Source organism: Sturnira hondurensis, unplaced genomic scaffold (assembly GCF_014824575.4).
Source record: "Sturnira hondurensis isolate 20B ecotype Veracruz unplaced genomic scaffold, ASM1482457v3 Scaffold0021593, whole genome shotgun sequence".
In the NCBI taxonomy this organism is placed as follows: Eukaryota; Metazoa; Chordata; class Mammalia; order Chiroptera; family Phyllostomidae; genus Sturnira; species Sturnira hondurensis.
This window is the reverse complement of record NW_028094224.1, coordinates 455831-473627: the sequence shown is the minus strand read 5'-3', so window position 1 is coordinate 473627 and position 17797 is coordinate 455831. Positions and strand designations below refer to the sequence as shown.

Here is a 17797-nt window from a genome sequence, read left to right as displayed (position 1 = left end):
GTCCCAAGTTCTTACAATGCAACACTGTATAAGTCAAAAAACCCACAATATACTCCTGAGTGAAAGAAAACACACAAGTAGTAAATCTGAACACTTGTATTTATATACATTTTTAATGCGAAGGTTTCCTATGTTATTAGATAAGAAGATAGTAGTTATCTTGGTGGGAAGTGTCTGGGGTCCTGTGGGAGCTTCTGGCTGCTGGTTAAAGAGCTTCTGACACACTTTACTCTGGGTCACACTGGTATTTGGACATTGTGAAAAGTCACAGAGCCAAACCTTTGAGAATTATGCACTTTTCTCCCCACCTGTCTTACTTTCGTAAAAACAACAACAAAAATCATTCTTTGCCTTGATTGAGATATTTATCTAGCAAAATAAATAAAATACAGCCATTAATGGAGAGATCGCTCTAAGGATGTTTTCTAAGCACTTTGAAACACATTAAACCATTGTATCCTCATTTCAAAGGATAAGAAACTGATACAGAAATCTTAAGTAACTCACTCAAACCACAGCAAGTAGGAGAGTTGATGTTTGAACCCGCCAGTGAGCCAGGGGAGTCCTGCTGCACAGTCTGGGTGTGTAATTCTCAATCTCTACTAAACAGAAAAAGAGTTTTCAATGCCATTCTCCCACAAAGTAATTCCCAGACTGAAAGTGGTAACGGACTTGGGGAAGGATCCATCCAGGATTGGAGACCTGCATGGACTGAAGGTTTGCTGGAAGCTGTGTGGTAATGACACTGAAGGTGACTTAGAATGATGGGGAAGAAGACAAAACACAGAGCAGATGAACACAGGAAAGAAATAATGAAGACGGAAACTACATTCAACACAGAAATGCAGGTGTTGGGCAAGTGGATAAGATTTGAGTTGGTAAAATACTCTCAGTTTTGCAGGTGGGAGCAGAGTGGCGCAGCGGAAGCGTGCTGGGCCCATAACCCAGAGGTCGATGGATCGAAACCATCCTCTGCTAGGCTTTTCCTCTCACGTTAGGCCTCTGCTTCCTTCACTACGAAGCACAAATTCTACTCGAAGAGATGCAGATGGCCCCACAACCTTCCTGTCCTCTTTCTCGGACAGGGTGATCTCGTTTTCATCTCTCCAACTACGTTCAAAGCTCCCCAAATAATGGGAGATGTCCTCAGTTTCTTTTAATTTCCGCCTCAACTACCTGCTCCCTCACTGCTTGCTGGACTCTCAGAAGTGCTTAGAAATACGTGACGAAGCAGAGAAGCATGACCATGAATGCCCATGACCGTGACCATGGCCGTTCACATTTCTCTACTGCAATGCATCCAGTCCTTAAAGAGGATGGAGTCCCCGTCCACTGTGGGGGAGGGGGTCAGAGAAGAACCCGGAATAAAGGTGTCTCCCTGTGTGGGCTGAGGCAGGCGGTGGGGTGATGTGATTCCACCTTGTCCTGGAGGAGGAAAACAGAGGGGACAGGGTTCAACTCGGACACGCTGGAAGAGGAGGAACAGAGAGAGGATGGGAGAGACGAGAGTGAACACCCACGGGCGTAGCCACAGGGAGGGAGTCAGAAGAGATGCTGGGGCAAGGAAGGACAAGTGCAAGACTGGGCAATGTGTGGTTTGAGGAAGATGGTCCTTGTTACTGAAACAACATACCAGTAACTTCAACCTCCGTCTTTCTGTTTTCAGGGACCATGATTTGGCCAAGGACTTACCTCACCTTGACAGTGAGGTGTTTCCGGCAAGTGCAGGCTGACTTGGGTGTAGATTATTGACGTGGGCCAGGGCATTTGATGTCCTCCATTCTGTGAGTCTCGATATACAAATACACGTTATCAAAAGAATTACTTTGAAAGTGTTTTGTGTAGCCAAACACAGTTAGATGGATTTTTAAATTACATATTATATACAAATAAAGACTGAACAGCATTGATCCAGTGATACACTGGAAAAACAATAGAAAATCAGCAAATATTATACAAAGAAATCTCAGGGAAGGAAATGAAGAAAATGGCTCATTTAATGCTTTAGAATAGAAACAGAAAGTGGAGATTATTATTATTAAAAGCTGACATTTTACCTGAAAAAAGGATAAAATTGCTAAACCCTTGGGTAAATTTATCAAATAATAAAGAGAGAAGGTATACAGCTGCTCTCAGAAATGGAGAATGCTTTTTCATTTAAAAATGAGGAGGGGGAGAGGCTGAATGGCAAGTTGCTGAGGCAGAGATAGAGCAAATCCTCCTAAGGATTCCTAGGAAGATACTTAACTGTGGTTAGCGTTCTCTAAATACTCGTTAATCATATAATGGGATTTTTGCATCTGAACTCTGTGCCCACAATGAGTCAAAACCTTACTTCATTTTTAGTCCCTCTCTCTTCACCACTGTCCTGGACCCCAGAACAAGCCAGCCTGGCATGTCTTCGTTGACTCTTTTTGATTGAATTGCAAAGAGCATGTCTTTCCCTAATTTCTTGAAATGTGTAGTGGTTTGCTTATCAATGCCCATTTTGGATTTACCTTGGTGACCATTTAGCTCTGAGTCTTGGCTTTTCCATTAGATGATCCAAAATTTCCTGGAATTTTCCACATGCTTATAGAAGAGTCCAACTACTTGGAAAGCAAACACTGTTTTCTGTAGGAAAGGCTGCCTTCAATGCGGGGTTTTGACTGCAGAAAACACGAAGGTATCATCAAAGCCTAGGCTCTCTTGGGAGTGATAGGGGAGGAAAAAAAACACTATTAGGACTGTGTTCTAATTCCTTTTTAAAAAAAGAATAAATGGTGGAGAAGTACTATTATGGGAGGAACATATGAGTCTTTCACTGGGACCAAGAACTATCACCTTGGGAGATTTTCCTTCCTGGGAAACACAGCCAGTTCCCACACGAGTGACATGTTGATCATAGGATGCAGAATTGGAACCTGTGTAAAGACATCCCAACAGACTTCTAGTTCACCGACTTAACCACTTGGCCATGACTAAACAGTGAATCTTTGGCTCATTAGCACAAGTAGTCTTCACCGAATTTCATCGTCTCTCTTCAAAAGAGGTTGAATATTCTATCACAAAGTGTATTTGCTGTCAGTGTTCCTTACTCTGACGTCATGATGCTCTTTTCTTCCTTATAAAATAAATTCAATTAAACCAGGGTGGAATTTTACTCCTGCACCTTCACAGATGTAGGCATGTTGAGACTTCAGGAACTCAGATGATATCAGGAGATACCAGGTCGTTTAACGTGGAGGATAATTTTCCCAGAGACGGGGAAAAAATGAAAAATGAAGGACAGGTTCCACCGAGATTTGAACTCGGATCGCTGGATTCAGAGTCCAGAGTGCTGACCATTACACCATGGAACCCCACGTGAGACTGTGCTCCCATAATTCTACATGATGAGTTAGAGTAATTCTACTGAACGTAGTATATCAGTTAACATTTTTTTTATCTACATCCACTCATGACACTCTTTTGAGGAAAATCATAAGGGATTTTATTTTATTTTTTAATATCTTTTTTTTTGCCAAGTACTCTAACCCATGAAGTCTACCTTCCCCCTACAATTAACTCGGAAATTTAGTAGTCCAAGTCCTTGCTTTCTTCATTAAGAAACAACGAGCAAGGATTTCTTAGATATAACATCCCTGGATTGAAAGTCTTTTATTGATGATATGATTTAATGTTTAAAAACTTGGTAAAGTTGGTACTTTTAGTTCCTATATAGATACATAGGTAAACTAAATTTAGAGATTTCGTGTCTCTTATCTGCAAGTCTGCTAAATCTCAGCCATGAGATATTTTTCTCCACCTAGATTACGTAGCTATCAGGTCTAATTCCTGTAAGAAAGCGAGCTTTAATGTACCGATTTCTGGCAAATTCACAGAAGAAAACGTGCAATAGAAATGTGTTTGAGACAAAATTGGAAAGTTGTGCTTGAAGGAAAAGTCTGAATTTTGTCACATGTAGCGATGGTTAAGGAGTGAATCAGAGACGCCGCATTTCAAGGTCATCTGCTCGCCTCCATTGTGAGGCAGGTGCCCCCCGAAGGCTCCCAACTGCACTTAAGATATGCTTACTGCTGTCGCGCAGACCTTTTCCTGGACCCAGTTGCAGATCAGGTTTCCAGGTCCTAAACGCGGTTTCTCCGGAGTCCACCCTCCACAGCCCTGCAGAGTCCCGCCCCCTTCAGCGTTGACTTGGCTGCCCTGCGCAGCCAGGACGCTCCGCGGCTTTAGCCAGATGCTCCCGGGATACGGTGCTGGTGGGGTTTCCAGCGGGTGTGCAGGCGTCTCCCAGGACTGCAGAACGACTTCTTACACAGTGGAAGAGAACCTGCAACTGAGCGAGGCACAAAGGGCTCCCTGCTGAACAGCCGCTGGCGACTCGCGAGTGCCCGGCTCAGCCGCCGCCGAGCTCGGGGGCGCTCGTGGAAGGAGGAGACCGCAAAACCGAACTCGCCTGCTAACCAGGATGAGCAAACGTGCAAAGGACCCACCTCTCCTTCCAATTGTCTCGGCGATTCAAAACGAACAAATAAATACAAGGAACTTGCAAAACATCTATTCCATACAAATCCCTTATAGTGCGCACCTTCTAGGGCCTGGGGCCCTGTACCAGACTGGGCTATGTTCGCCCAATACAATTGGGCGCCTGAAGAAAATGTTATCCTGTAACTCATGGGAGTTACAGAACCAAAACATTCCCAAAGGAAGTATTTTTAAAGGAATGTCTAAGTAGCACTTGCAGAATATAGAGATAATACCTTGTAAATCAGCTATTCTCTCTGGTGGGTTATAGCTGGTGTCCTGGGTAGTCTAATAACGGTTTTTTAAATACTATTTTTAATTTCCAAGAGATCTTGATCTCTTCATCATCATAAAAATATTTTTCCCGAGTTCCTATTATCAAGTTTACACTATGATACATTTTAAAATAAAATAAAAACAGCTCCCCTTCTGAGACTTTGGCTATTTTCTACTAAGAAACACTTTCACGAAATGGTCTCTTTTTGAAATAGCTTACTTAATAGGGTTTGGGAGAGAGAAACTTGCAGACAGCCTTGAGCCCTGCCCATCGAGCAAAGTTTTTGAGGAAACAAGCCTATTCACTTGGCTTTTTGTGGGCAACACATGGGAGAGAAGAGGCTCTGGAGTTTTGCGGGGATGAGACGGGACACGTATAGGTAACATACCTGCAGCCGCTGTGGTCAGAGACAGGTACAGGTGCTCTCTCCGCCGCGGGAACTCCACGGTGAGCGCTTTAGCAAAACGCTGCTCTTGCCGTAGTCGGCAGGATTCGAACCTGCGCGGGGAGACCCCAATGGATTTCTAGTCCATCGCCTTAACCACTCGGCCACGACTACATACAAGAAGAAGGCATTCTTAAATCCTGAAAGGGAATAGATAGATGTGATAATCGGACTTCTGTGTAGACAAATGTGTGTTTAGTAAGTTGGGCAAGTTCCTCAAATGAATAAGACGTAGGGTGGGAGGTCACACTCTCCGACAGCCACACATTAGAGGCACTATGCTGAGAGCACAGTAATGCACTGTACAGGTATCTTCGTTTTCGAGCAAAGTTAGGGGCAGTTCACTGACCAGCTCCCGCTTCCTCGCGGATGGGCTGGGCTGGTGCTGAATGCTGGATTCTCTGAAATGGAGCTAAAATCACTGAGCACCAAGGTGGAGTCAGGGTGACTTCGGTTTTAGGCCTGGGTGGGACCAACCCTTGTGCTAGGAATTGCAGGAGGCCAGCCTCCTGGCTGAACGGCACTGCGCTTTATGGTCTGCAGGGAAGCCCGTGCTTACGCTGTTGCAGGCGTCCAAGGTAGAGGGAGAGAAAAACGATGCTGAAAAGTAACCTTGGATCTCTCACGCGGCATTCCTGAACATCTGGGCTGACAGCAAAAGTACTCATTTCGTCGTGTTTGGCACAGTACCAACACGCTTTCACTTTCTAGAGGTGTAAGACGAAACTTACAACAGTAACAAAACATCTTGTCAGAAGTGGGATTCGAACCCACGCCTCCATACGGAGACCAGAAAGCCCGACCGCGGGAAGCGAAAGCTTGAGTCTGGCGCCTTAGACCACTCGGCCATCCTGACAAGCCCGCTGAATCTTTCGTGAGCGGAGACTAAAGTCTGTACACGCCCAGAACGTGCGCGATGACGTAAGTCTGAGGAACTGAAGAGGGGAAAAAAACAGTTTTCTTAGATGCCGGAGGTTGTCGCTGTGGCGCTGGAAGGAGGAGCCGCTGTATCAGGAAGCCGTTCCTGCCCCGTCTGCCAGCTCATTTCTGTCTTTGAATGAGTTAGGGAAAAAAAAAGGTGGGGGGTGTAGGGAAAGCCCTGGATTTCCTACCCCCTCCCCCCCGAGTTCTAAAGACCAGTGAAAAAGAATAGAAACGGTGCCACTTTAAAATGGAGTCCGAGCTGCCTCTCCAGAGGAACCGCCTTTACCCGTTTCAGGTCTCAATCTTTGGATACTAAAACAGGACAAAATAACCTTAGACTGGGCCTAAAGCAACATTGTGCCCCAAAGAACTGTTTTCAAAGATAACAAAAAAGCAGATATGATGACTACTAGACTGAAAATAGAACATATTTAGAATCAGTGTCACTAGGTTAGCTTTTCTGCACCGATAGCGACACCTTCCTTCTATTGATGTCATTGTTCCCCTTCTCTTGCTCAAACACACCTCTTGCCTTTGTCTCCTGATTGGAACACTATATGGGCTTCTGCCGGAGCCAGTGCATCCCAAATAGCTATTCTTAACTGATCTCAAATAAATGCTGGTTGCCTCTCACTCTGAAGGACCTTTTACTCTTAGGTTAACAGAACCTACACGCTCCATTCTGAAACTGCAGGAAAAATATGGAAGGGGACCCCGGATTTGATTACGCTGCATTGTGTCAAAATTACAAGCTTCTTTTCATTCTCTGGAAGATTCATGTCCTCAGCGTCCCCCTGAGGCTTGGTAAGAGAGCCCGAGAGTCGCTCTTCAAACCTATGTGAGTAAATAAGGTCTCCGACGACCTTATTAAGCTTCTGCCCGTACTGAAGAATGCCCTTTGGCAATAATTGACTGTACAATCTTAATTTTCCCTGAAACTGTGAACATTGATTGGCTGCTTAATGAATGCAATGTGGAGGTTAAACTCTCTGCTTAGTGATTAACAACCTAGGTGGCCCAGCCACACTTTTGGAAGATCCTGCCAATTTTTGAAGCTATGGGTGTCCCTAGCCCTTCCTAAAGATATAAATTACTTAAGAATTTAGTTATAGTATGAGCTATCACTTCTGGTGGGATACTGGATAGCTCCATGGGTATAGCATCAGAGCTTTAGTCTGAGGGCCCAGAATTCGAGTTTCTCTCCAGGCAGGATTTTAATTGTTACTTCAGCCAATTGTATCTGAGCCAGAGGAACTCATTGTCTTTACCGAGTTTAAGATCTAATCTAGCTTCATTTAAGTACTGCATTCCTGCTAAAGACCAACTAAGACATGTATTCACAAAAATAATAAAATAAACAAGGATGGGGCAGAGAATCTAAGTGGTATGGACCTAATTATTTCAAATTAATAATATATATAGAGAGAGAACTAGCTCTATATATAGAGAGAACTAGGCTTTTGTGTTAGTGCAGTATTTTGATGGCATATTATTGGGCTAAAGACAAAGAAATAAAGAACACACTGAAGTCTCAGAACCTGCATGGTCCCAGCAGCATGATTTCAGGCACAGCCCACAGACACCATGCTCTAGAAGGCCACAATTGGGGTCTTCGACTATAACCCAACCCCCTGGATAACAACAGGAACTGTTTAATGTCAACACAAAACATGATAGCTAAGGCAATTTCAAAATGTTTTCCAACTAGGGTCTTTTGCAAGGTGACACCAATTTCCCATGTAGGAAGAGCATGTTGAGACCATGGGGAATCTCAGAGAACCTAGAAGTCACTGCTCTCTCACAATCTGATCATGTCCACCCAAATTGCTCCCCTTCACTCCCAGATTAATGAGTCATTTCAAGAGAACTTTACATTGACTTATTTTCAACCATCCTATCACTAGTTTATTTCTGTACGTGCTCATTTTCAACTCCTCTTAGAGACTTGGGGAGGTGTTTACTTTAACAGTGGGAAAGGATAATTAATGAAAACACTGGAACTTAAAGTATTTTAGGGCAATGTCTTTGCTACGTTTCCCCACTTGTGGAGATGTTCGTAAATTGGCTCTGTTACCTGGACTTTATTAACTGCCCTTAGTAAAAAAGGGTAGAGGCGCCTGGACAGGGACTTGAACCCTGGACCCTCAGATTAAAAGTCTGATGCTCTACCAACTGAGCTACCCAGGCTCTCAGGGCTGACTCATTATTATTTTGCAAATCAATACAGTCTTCCAGGAACACTGGTCCCATCCTCTGGTTTCAATGCTGCCACTGAGTTTGAATATACTGAGCATTCCATTTAACCCTACATTCTTTCTTCATTATGCAGACAGTTGGTGGGGAGTATTTATTGTAGGGGGATTACTAGGAAAGTTGGGCCCCAGTAGGGTGGGGAATATTCCTGCAGTTAATGCTGCACACAGAGCCTTGGAGACCGCTGGTCTGTGGGAGAACGCAGGCCCCTGACCTTGGATTTCAGTAAGTGGGAAGAGCTAGCTTCAGGAGCGTTTAAAATCGGTGATGGCAGGAGGGTCAGTTACCATTCTTTTCTCTGTTGTTTTCTTTCAGAGTTGGAGTTTCCTGGAATCTTTATTGCCATGCTTCTGTCTGGAAAGCTAACTCCCCAAAACGCCACTTCAACATTTGTGTACCTCTCACTTTCAACATGCCCACCTTTCTTCCCCTTTCCTTCAGTCTCCTCTCCTTGTCCTCCTCACCCCCCTTATCTCTCCACCTGCATTTGCCATTTCAGCCATGTCTCTGCCCACTCTTGTCTCCCATGAAAGTGGAGCCATAGGCAATGCACCAGCACATGGAGAGCCCACTTTTACTGTTGTCCTATTGTTTTTTTAATTTCACACTTTATCTGGAACTCCATCCTATTTAAAAACAGGGAGGACCAGGCAGGTGGCCTCTGTCACCATGGGTCTTCATTCTGAGACGTGTTAGCACCTCAGCAAAGAAGTAGTGATAAGATTGCAGCATATGGAAAATTACCAAGATGCTACATTGTTTCCCAACATAATATTGCTTGAAAAAGTTAATAAAGACACAATTTTGATAAAAGCTAATTTTCATCAACATGCAAAAAAGGACAAGAACTACAAGCAACAGCATCACCATCCTGAGCGATAAGATTTTTTTCTGCCTGGTGTTCTTGTGAGAATCTTGGAATCTAACAAGACGATGTGGGTTGACTGGACATTAGCAGAGTATGGTTTCAATCCTTGACTTCTGGGTTATGACTTCCGCTGGGCCACTCTGCTCTTCAGAAATGGACACCTTATTTGTTATTAATTTGAATATGCCTTAACAGACATTGAGCTCTGTCACAACTTTCTTTTCCCCCTTTTCTACCCATCTAGCCTAACCCCTGTCTTTCATTCTGGGTCTGCCCCCACACTTCTTTTTTGAAATCTCTAAGTGCATCTTTGCAACTTACTCAAGAAAACCAAGGCTGAAACTCTTTCTCAGGAAATTGGAACCCAGCCAGCTCAGGTCCCCTGCACAGATTTGTAGGGATGGGTTGTTGTCAGAAAAGTCTGGTTCTTCCAGACAAGGAACCCTCCAAAGCCGGTTTGAAGTGTTTCCATTTCTTCATTTCTTAGGCAACGCCCACGCATTCACTGGCTGCCTTTCTTCTCTCACTTCCAAGGACGTTCCTAGGAGCATACCTGCAAAAGCGACTGTCTTTTATTCAGATGTATATGAAGCTCTTCTCAGTTCATTTAGGTCGTTTTCCCTTTTCATTTCTGGAAAGTTGGACTGGTAGTTAGTTATCAAAGCCCAAGGTGATCTTTCCTCGATGAAATCTCTTCACACCTGAACCCATGGTCACCAGCTGCCTGCTAATTCCAAAGCAGATTTCTCCTTTCTCAGCTTCATGGTTACAGGCTACATTCTTTTCTGTGATCTGTATTATTCTAATGTAAAAAAAAATCTTGGACATAGAAGTTGCTACTGGAGAGGCTAAACTTTTAAGTGAATTTTTACAAAGATCGGATATCAATATTCCAAGAAACCAGAGAAGGTTTCTAATTTTTAACTTTCTTATTTCTTAAGAAACCAGAGGTCATTATTTTCCAAATACAGAGGGAAAAAGGTTACTTTGGGATAAACCTAGCCACAAATATTTTGAATGCAGAAGGGTGGTTTTTACTACCTCCATCCTCACAAGATTGGTTCCTTTTCTGAGCTGTTCTTTTCCTCTGTTTCCCCTCAGAGTCCTGCAGGGCACGGCTTCTGCTCTTTTTCGTTTTTCCTGCTCCAGAAGCTGCAGATGTTGTGTTGACCTCCTAACCCAGAAGCCTTTCCCCCAGATGGTTTCACTCCCAGTGACCTCCCTGTTTTCACAGAATAAAACCACGTCCTTCCAAAAGAGAAGCACTGGCCTCGGATCTTGTAAGCCAGTGACTTTTAGTCCCACGTAGGCTCTCCTGCAGGAGAGTCTCAAAAAGAAGTTTTGGAAATGTGATGAAGGCAGTTGTGATCTAGACCTTAGCATATTAGTGACCTTCTATAAAACTGTGCGAAAGTTCAATGCAAATGCTATTTCCGCAAAACTAACCTGAGGCCTGTGGGTGGGCCCCTCTATGCAACCAAGCAGTTGTTTAGCTCGATTCCAGGGGTATGCCATACATGTTTCATGCCTGTCACTCATTCCTTACTGCCCGATTTTTAGCTTCAGAATGGCCTTTCAGTTTCTACTCTGCTAACGACACTTCTCACCATGTCACAGTCACCAGCTCACCTCCTGACCCAGACCCATGCTCAGGAGGTCCCTGCTCCTGGGATTCAACTCTCTGCAATTGCTGTCTTGAAAGTCTTTTAAGAGTTTTTACCTCTCAACACGTCTTGTGTGGTCCAGTGAGCCAGATCATGGGCAGGCATCCCTGAAGTTGGATGTTACAAACTAAAAGAAAAAGAGAACTGAAATGTGTGAATACTAGAATTACAAGCCACTGAAGTTTTGCCCATAACTTCCATAAAGCAAGTTTTCATTGGTATTTTTTTTTTCAGTGAAATTTAGTCATGGGGAGAAGGGGAAAGGAGGTTTCAGGTTCACAGAGGCAAGTTCCTTAAATGTGGCTGACTATGGCTTGTGTTATTGGTCCATGAAGGATCACTTTGACTTCTACTTTATTTCATAAACAGGCCTTTCCCTGCTGTGTCCTTCCTCTCCTCCAACATATAGATCTTCTCTCAAGTATTTAAAACCCTTAGAAAAGAACCCACCCTTGAAAAATGTTGATTCGTGTGATATTAATTATCATTGGCACCGTTGATTCTGATTTTGTTTTCCTCTACTCAATTAAAATCAATTGTCTTGCTACATTAACATCTGCTCCTATACGTGGCCGCTGCGTGGCCCAGAATTCCAACTCAGACACTCCAGTAGTCTGAGGGGCATGTAGTTTGCCTCCTACCACCGGGCACCTCAAAGTGCTCCCAACCACACCAGGTGAGGCCAGCCATGGACTGGATTGATATTTCCACAAGGTGCAGTTGTAGGTGAAAAATTGCCACCTAGTAATTTAAAAGCTATTCAGAAAGAAAAACTCATTTAATGTCAAAGCGGTGAAAACTTAAAATCCTAAATTTAAGACCAAGATCTTAGTTTATGTAGAGTATCATAGAATGCATTTTTTACCTTCATAAAACAAAAGACATCTAAGTCACATCATTATGAGAAGAAATCTCAGAGGGAGGTATCATCTTACTTCACCAGCATGAGCATGTCTTTGCCATTGAAGACCTGAAAATGTTTTCAACAATGTCATAATCTTGAGGGAGTGAACAACAAACAAACAAAACAAAACAAAACAAAAAACCCAGGAACCAAGTGTAGATGACTGGTTAGTTGAACCACTAAGGAAAAAACCACAAGGTGTTGTGATACTTCAGAGACCAGGAACCTCCAGAACAGGAAACGTAACTTGAGTCTGGCGCCCTAGACCATTTGGCCATCCTGACATTACCGCTGTAGTTTCCCAGGTCTTGCACGGTAGACTCTGACGGCCAACGCCCGGCTGCATCCTAGGGGAAGGAGGTGGGGTGGGGGGAGGCTGTTTCTGGAATGTATTGGACTAGGACAGAGCTCTGAAGTCACTGAGAAACGGGGAGACAGCAGAGTATGGGTGTCACTGAGGTCCTGAGTAATTCCTACAGCCCCGAGACCGGGCGTTGGGCACTGAGGGACTCCAGCCTCGCTTCGCCTCCCCTCCCACCGCTCCCTAGCCCAGGCCCCTTAGGGCCTGGCCCCACCTGTGACCAGGACCCCAGGGTCACTGTGTTCTCTGTAACTCAACACGAGTCCAGCTGATCCAGCTTGTTGCTTCTCCTGGATCCGGGGAAACTCTCAGTGAATAAACAGCCAGCCCACTGATCTGGGCAAGAGGGGCCTCTCCCTTGTTCTCAACCCGTCCAGACTGTGATATCAGACAATAGTAAGGGGTCCTTCCGGAGATTTCCTGCCCTGCCTGACAGTCTTCCAAAGGATTCTCCAGAAATTTTGGAGCTTTCCCCAGATTCCTGACCAACAAAGCTATGAGAGGGAGTAGATGGGATTGAGTCTCCTGTACCCCCTCTCCTTATGTTACGGTTACTGGTTTCCCAAGCTCAGTCTCCAAAAGGCTCCTTTATTTAGTGAAACGTGGCAGTTTTCTTGTATCTTTGCCAGGACTCCCGTGTCCAGAGCTTGTGCGTCTGGATCCAGCGACGCAGTGGAGCGAGAAGCAGGCCCGGACCCACTGTCCTGCTCAGGAAGAGCTGTGTCCGGGCCCACTGCGCCCCTGGCTGCCTGAACCTGGTCCTGCCCTCGCTCTCGGCTTCTCTCCTAACGCCTGACAGTCGAAGATTTGAGACGAGGCACCGGGAACTGAAGCCTGGAGACCTGGGAGACCATCAGAGTGACCTGCGCCGCTGCAGGAAGAACGCGGGGCGAAGGAAGCAGCTGCACCTGGTCCTCGACCTAACCCCGCATCCCGGCAGGTGGGCCAGGCTCTGCTTCCCGCTGACGCCCCATCCCATCCCACGTCACCCCACCGCACCCCCCACCCCCCACCCCGCGCTGCTGCCCTGGTCCCAGCCAAACCCTACCAGGTGGATTGGGGGTGGGGGGCGGGGCGCTGCTCTTCCTTTGCCAAAACCAATTGAAGAGGATGCTGAGATTCTCAGAGGGCGCAGTAATATCTTTGTCCAGAGCCCAGACAATTGGAGAGGGGCTGAGGGTGAAACGTTAGATTTCCTGGAAAGCACACGCGTACACACACATGCGGGCGCGCGCGCGCGCACACACACACACTGAAGATTAGACCATATGATCAAGTTTAAGAGGAGGTAGAAGGTAAGTAGGTGAGGCTCTGTAGCTCAGGGGTTAGAGCACTGGTCTCGTAAACCAGGGGTCGTGAGTTCGAATCTCACCAGAGCCTGCTGGACTTGGGTTTTCCAGGTGAAAACAGATGGTCTTAGAGCGGCGGAAGTACAAACAAATGCTAAGTTCCCTTTATCCCGGGGGAATGCAATCCAGCCTTTAGAAACCCTGAAGTTACTACATGCTTTTTCCTGATACACACATGTCTATGATAAGGCTGAACTTAGAAATTAGGCACAGTAAGAAATTAATGATAATAAAATTATAATACTAACTATAACAATATCACCTATGATGACGTTTAATTTATAAACTAGGCACAGTAAGAAATTCATGCCAATAAAATACAAAAATTATAACAATGTACTTTAATAAAGGTTATGTAAATATGGCGTGTCTCACAACAGATCTTAGTCTGAACTCACCCTCTCGTGCTGTGAGATGACAAAACGCCTGTATGGTGAGATGAGGTGAGGTGAATGACACAGGTATTGTGATGTAGGCTACTACGGACCTTCTGATGACATGTCAGAGAGAGGACTCTCTGCTTCAGATGACCCTGGATTGTGGAGCCATGATGCCGGGGATTGTTGGATGTCAGGAGTACACCATGCCCACAGGGGAGGATCCTTCGTAGTCAAAGGTTCCCCCCTCCCAGAAACCTTTTGTAACCCGAAAGAACATTGTAATTGAAAGTTGTCTCTCTTTTTCACAAAGTCTTGCTACAGAGGCTGTAATCCTTCAGCGGTCGTGTGGGTGGCTTTAATGATGCGATTTTATCACTGCTTCTTAAAACAGCACCCAGTTCAAAACTTACGGATTATTTATTTCTGAAATTTTCCATTTAATATTTTCAGACTGTGGTTGACCACAGGTAACTGAAACAGTGGAAATCAAAACCTCGGACAAGGGGTTACCACTGTGTAAACCAGCTGATAAACCAATTTGTATTGTTTCAACCACTTGCAACATAAAGAGTCCTGGAAGCCAACAGAGACTATGTTATAACGATCGGTTTTATCAGACTTGCCTAAATGGACGTTAAGCTCTCCTGGAGTCACATCTTACTTGATATTGTCTCTTAAAGCCTTGCAGAATATGGACTCTGGTCTGTGCTCAATAACTGTTGAATGAACTCCAGCTAAAGAAGCGTAACCAGAGTGTGTTGAGTTTGCAGATACTTTAGGAGGCATATAAATTACCTGAAGGCCAAAGAACCAATGTCAACTAAGAGAGAAAAACCAAGAAAGTAACTCAGCCCTGATGAATATTCTACCTAACTATGAAGTGATGGACCCTCCTGGTCTCAGTGTATTATCACACAACTAGAATTAGCTGCCCCCCAAAACAAGCCCTTGAGAACATCGAAATGGCTCCCATAAAAATGACCAAAATCAATAAGCTATCAAAGATCAAAATGATGGAATTTTTTCCTACTCCACATCTGCATTAAATAATAATATAAGGGTACCCCTAAGACAGAGATATATTTCTCAAAAATTACTCTGGATTCTTGAAACAACCCGATATGTTTGAAATGGTACCATGTTTGAAAATGTTAGTGTACATTGATGAAGACTCAGGGAAGGCACAGGTGATTCACTCCCATTAAAACCAACCAGGGCAGCTGCCTACTGCTCGCAAGTAGAACTCTGGTTGCTGCTCAGAGTCTTCAGGGTTCTTTATGCTTCCGCGAGCTCAGGACCCTGCTCTCTCTGCTCGAAAAATATCTCCATCCTTCTAGCAAAGCCCTACTCATCCTTCGGAATTCAGTTGGGATTCATGTTACCCTCAGTATATGTAAGGTAATGTTTCATAGCACCACCAGTTCACCTATGTTACAGCATATACCACATAATAACTAATAAAGAGTTGATGTACCTTTTCACTTTTTCTCACTAAAACGACACTTCATAGTAGGAACAAAGCGTTCTTTATTACCGAATCATCACAAGCCAGTCGGGATTCAAATATGTGTGATTAACAAAAAGTTTAAAAAATGAATGAATGCTATTGTAACCGCAGAACCTATTCTGTCTCTTACGAAGTACTGAGCTGTTTTCAGAGACAGCAAAACAAAACTGCAGGCCATGCAGCTGACGCATCTGCAGTGGAGAAAATATTGCAAATTATCCCTGGACTTGACCGGAACCTCAACACAGGAACCCTTTCCGAAGTGACGGGTGCGCTGTCCAGGGAGGTCTGGTGCTGAAACCCCTAAGGTCTTGCCTGGATCCCTGGACCAGACAGGCAGATTCTAGCCTTCTTCTGTCTCCTTGACAGGCGGTTTCAAAAGAAAGCTTTTTCTTTGTAGAAGCAGGGGTCATAGCACTGGGGTTTCTGCCCATCGGGCAATGGATCCCTGCTCCTTAACACTGCATTTCCAAACCTGCATGAGCTCTACAGCAAGAAGTTCTCAGGAAAGTATTTAACTTGGGGTTAAAAGAAAATAACCTAAAATACTAAAGTCATCTTTGTAATAACTTTACTCTGGTAATGTCTATAATATTTCAGTCCATCCATTGAAATTCAGGTGTATGATTTTAACTATATTGATAAAAAGTTGTTAATTACAGGGCTCTATGTTCAGGGATTTAAAAAATGCAACACAAGATTTCCATTTCCTCAGGTAAGGAGCTTGGAAGTCGCCTGTCCATCTTAACAAGAATTAAAAAGCTGAACAGACCGAAAAATCAACAACTCTGTTGACACCATAAGAGAGGGGAGCTCATAGGGAAACCCCTGCCCCCAAGACTGGAGACAGACTAGTCTGTCTGCAGTGAGTATCGGTGAGTATAGGGAGTCATGGGCTTGCCGGAGCAGAGAGCCCAAGCCGCAGTCTAGTTCCTTCTCCGTACAATTCTCCCCACTGGCAGGAATCATTCCATAAAGGCCAGAAGGCTTCGTATCTCACGTGTTTGAGTGGTTCGACAAATGCAGTTGCCCCCGGCCAAAAACAAGTAAACAAACCAGCAAACAAAACTGGCCTTTATAATTAGAGTCTCCGGGGAGGAAACCTGGACACCGGGGTGGGCATTCCGTCTCGGAGGCAGACTATCCGTAATGAACCCCTAGAGGCCCGCCCGGGGAGGAGCGGTGGGGGCGGGGCGAGGAAGGGGCCAGGGGTTGGGGGCGCCGCCGTGCGCGGCAACGCGCGCAAAGCGGGAGTGGTCACTTCTTTGGCGTTTTCGCGCAGGAGACGCCGGGCCTGCTGGCGCCGACTTCCAGGGAGGTTGTCCGGGGCTCTCGGGAGCTTTCAGGGGCTCGGAGCGCGGCGCGGCGGCGCGGAGGGCGGTGCGCTCAGCCTCTCGCTGCCGGATCGCTGGCAAATGCCGCTCCGCTGCGGCGCAGAGGAAGCATCGCCTCATTCTCCCGAGAGACGCCGCAGGGCCGTGGCCGAAGCGGGATGTACCCGCCGAGCCAGTCCCGGGGGCGGAAAGGTGCAGGGGCGGGGACCGCGGATCCGGGGGGTCTGGCTCCCGCCTCCGCGGGGCGCGGGCAGCCCGCGTGTCACTCTCCGTAGAGCGCGCGCGGGCAGGCCCGCGAAAGCATGCTCCAGTGGCGCAATCGGTTAGCGCGCGGTACTTATACAGCAGTATATGTGCGGGTGATGCCGAGGTTGTGAGTTCGAGCCTCACCTGGAGCATGTTTTCTTCCCTTTCCGGTGTGAGGAAAGGATTTCCTTCTTACTCGTTTACCCCTCTAAAGAAAAAGCTAAACAACGGTCATTACATTTTCCATGGGGAGACCACGGATACTCCCCTGATTAAGGAGCGTGTTCCGGGGCTTTCAAACTGGAAGAAGTCAAACCAGAGGATGTAGTTTGGGCAGCTCAGTATCCTGTTTCCCGCTGCTTTCTTTAAACTATTCTTCGTCTCTCTGGGGACTGGGACTTGCGCTGTGCCACAGCGTGCAGGGTCACCCGGCTCACCGCCGTGCGCAGGCGGCTCCCTGCACCCCAGCTCTGACACCCACGGGTTTTCGGTGAGGTGGCTGAACCCCACCTGGGAAATCTGACCGTGCTCGGGCATAGGTGGCGGGGTGTTTATCTCTTCCTAATGCCATCAGAAAATAAACAGACGGCCTTGTCTGGAGAACTACGCGCGTCTGAAATAGTAACTGAGGGTTGCTCTGCTCTTCATCCAGGTTGCATCCTGTCTCTTAAATATGAATACTCTCCCAGTTTGCCTTCAGCTTTCCTCTCGTCTACATTCTTTGCATTGCTTACTGTGGTTCAGCCCCTTTACTTTGGCTGGAACTTTTCTCTCCCACC

The 17797-nt window shown here is 45.7% G+C and overlaps 7 non-coding genes across 7 annotated transcripts; 3 read left to right on the top strand and 4 right to left on the bottom strand.

Moving 5' to 3' along the window:
• The first annotated feature begins 906 nt into the window (after positions 1-906).
• Positions 907-978, top strand: TRNAM-CAU (transfer RNA methionine (anticodon CAU)). The gene has a single exon. It is a non-coding gene; the product is annotated as a tRNA-Met (tRNA).
• Positions 979-3269: 2291 nt separating this feature from the next.
• On the bottom strand, positions 3270-3341 carry TRNAQ-CUG (transfer RNA glutamine (anticodon CUG)). Its single transcript has one exon. It is a non-coding gene; the product is annotated as a tRNA-Gln (tRNA).
• A 1919-nt stretch (positions 3342-5260) lies between these two features.
• Positions 5261-5342, bottom strand: TRNAS-AGA (transfer RNA serine (anticodon AGA)). Its single transcript has one exon. It is a non-coding gene; the product is annotated as a tRNA-Ser (tRNA).
• A 635-nt stretch (positions 5343-5977) lies between these two features.
• On the bottom strand, positions 5978-6084 carry TRNAL-CAA (transfer RNA leucine (anticodon CAA)). The gene is made up of 2 exons: positions 6047-6084; positions 5978-6023 (listed from the first exon to the last, which is right to left on the bottom strand). It is a non-coding gene; the product is annotated as a tRNA-Leu (tRNA).
• A 2182-nt stretch (positions 6085-8266) lies between these two features.
• TRNAK-UUU (transfer RNA lysine (anticodon UUU)) lies at positions 8267-8339 on the bottom strand. The gene has a single exon. It is a non-coding gene; the product is annotated as a tRNA-Lys (tRNA).
• Positions 8340-13509: 5170 nt separating this feature from the next.
• TRNAT-CGU (transfer RNA threonine (anticodon CGU)) lies at positions 13510-13582 on the top strand. The gene has a single exon. It is a non-coding gene; the product is annotated as a tRNA-Thr (tRNA).
• Positions 13583-17076: 3494 nt separating this feature from the next.
• TRNAI-UAU (transfer RNA isoleucine (anticodon UAU)) lies at positions 17077-17170 on the top strand. The gene is made up of 2 exons: positions 17077-17114; positions 17135-17170. It is a non-coding gene; the product is annotated as a tRNA-Ile (tRNA).
• Positions 17171-17797: the final 627 nt, after the last annotated feature.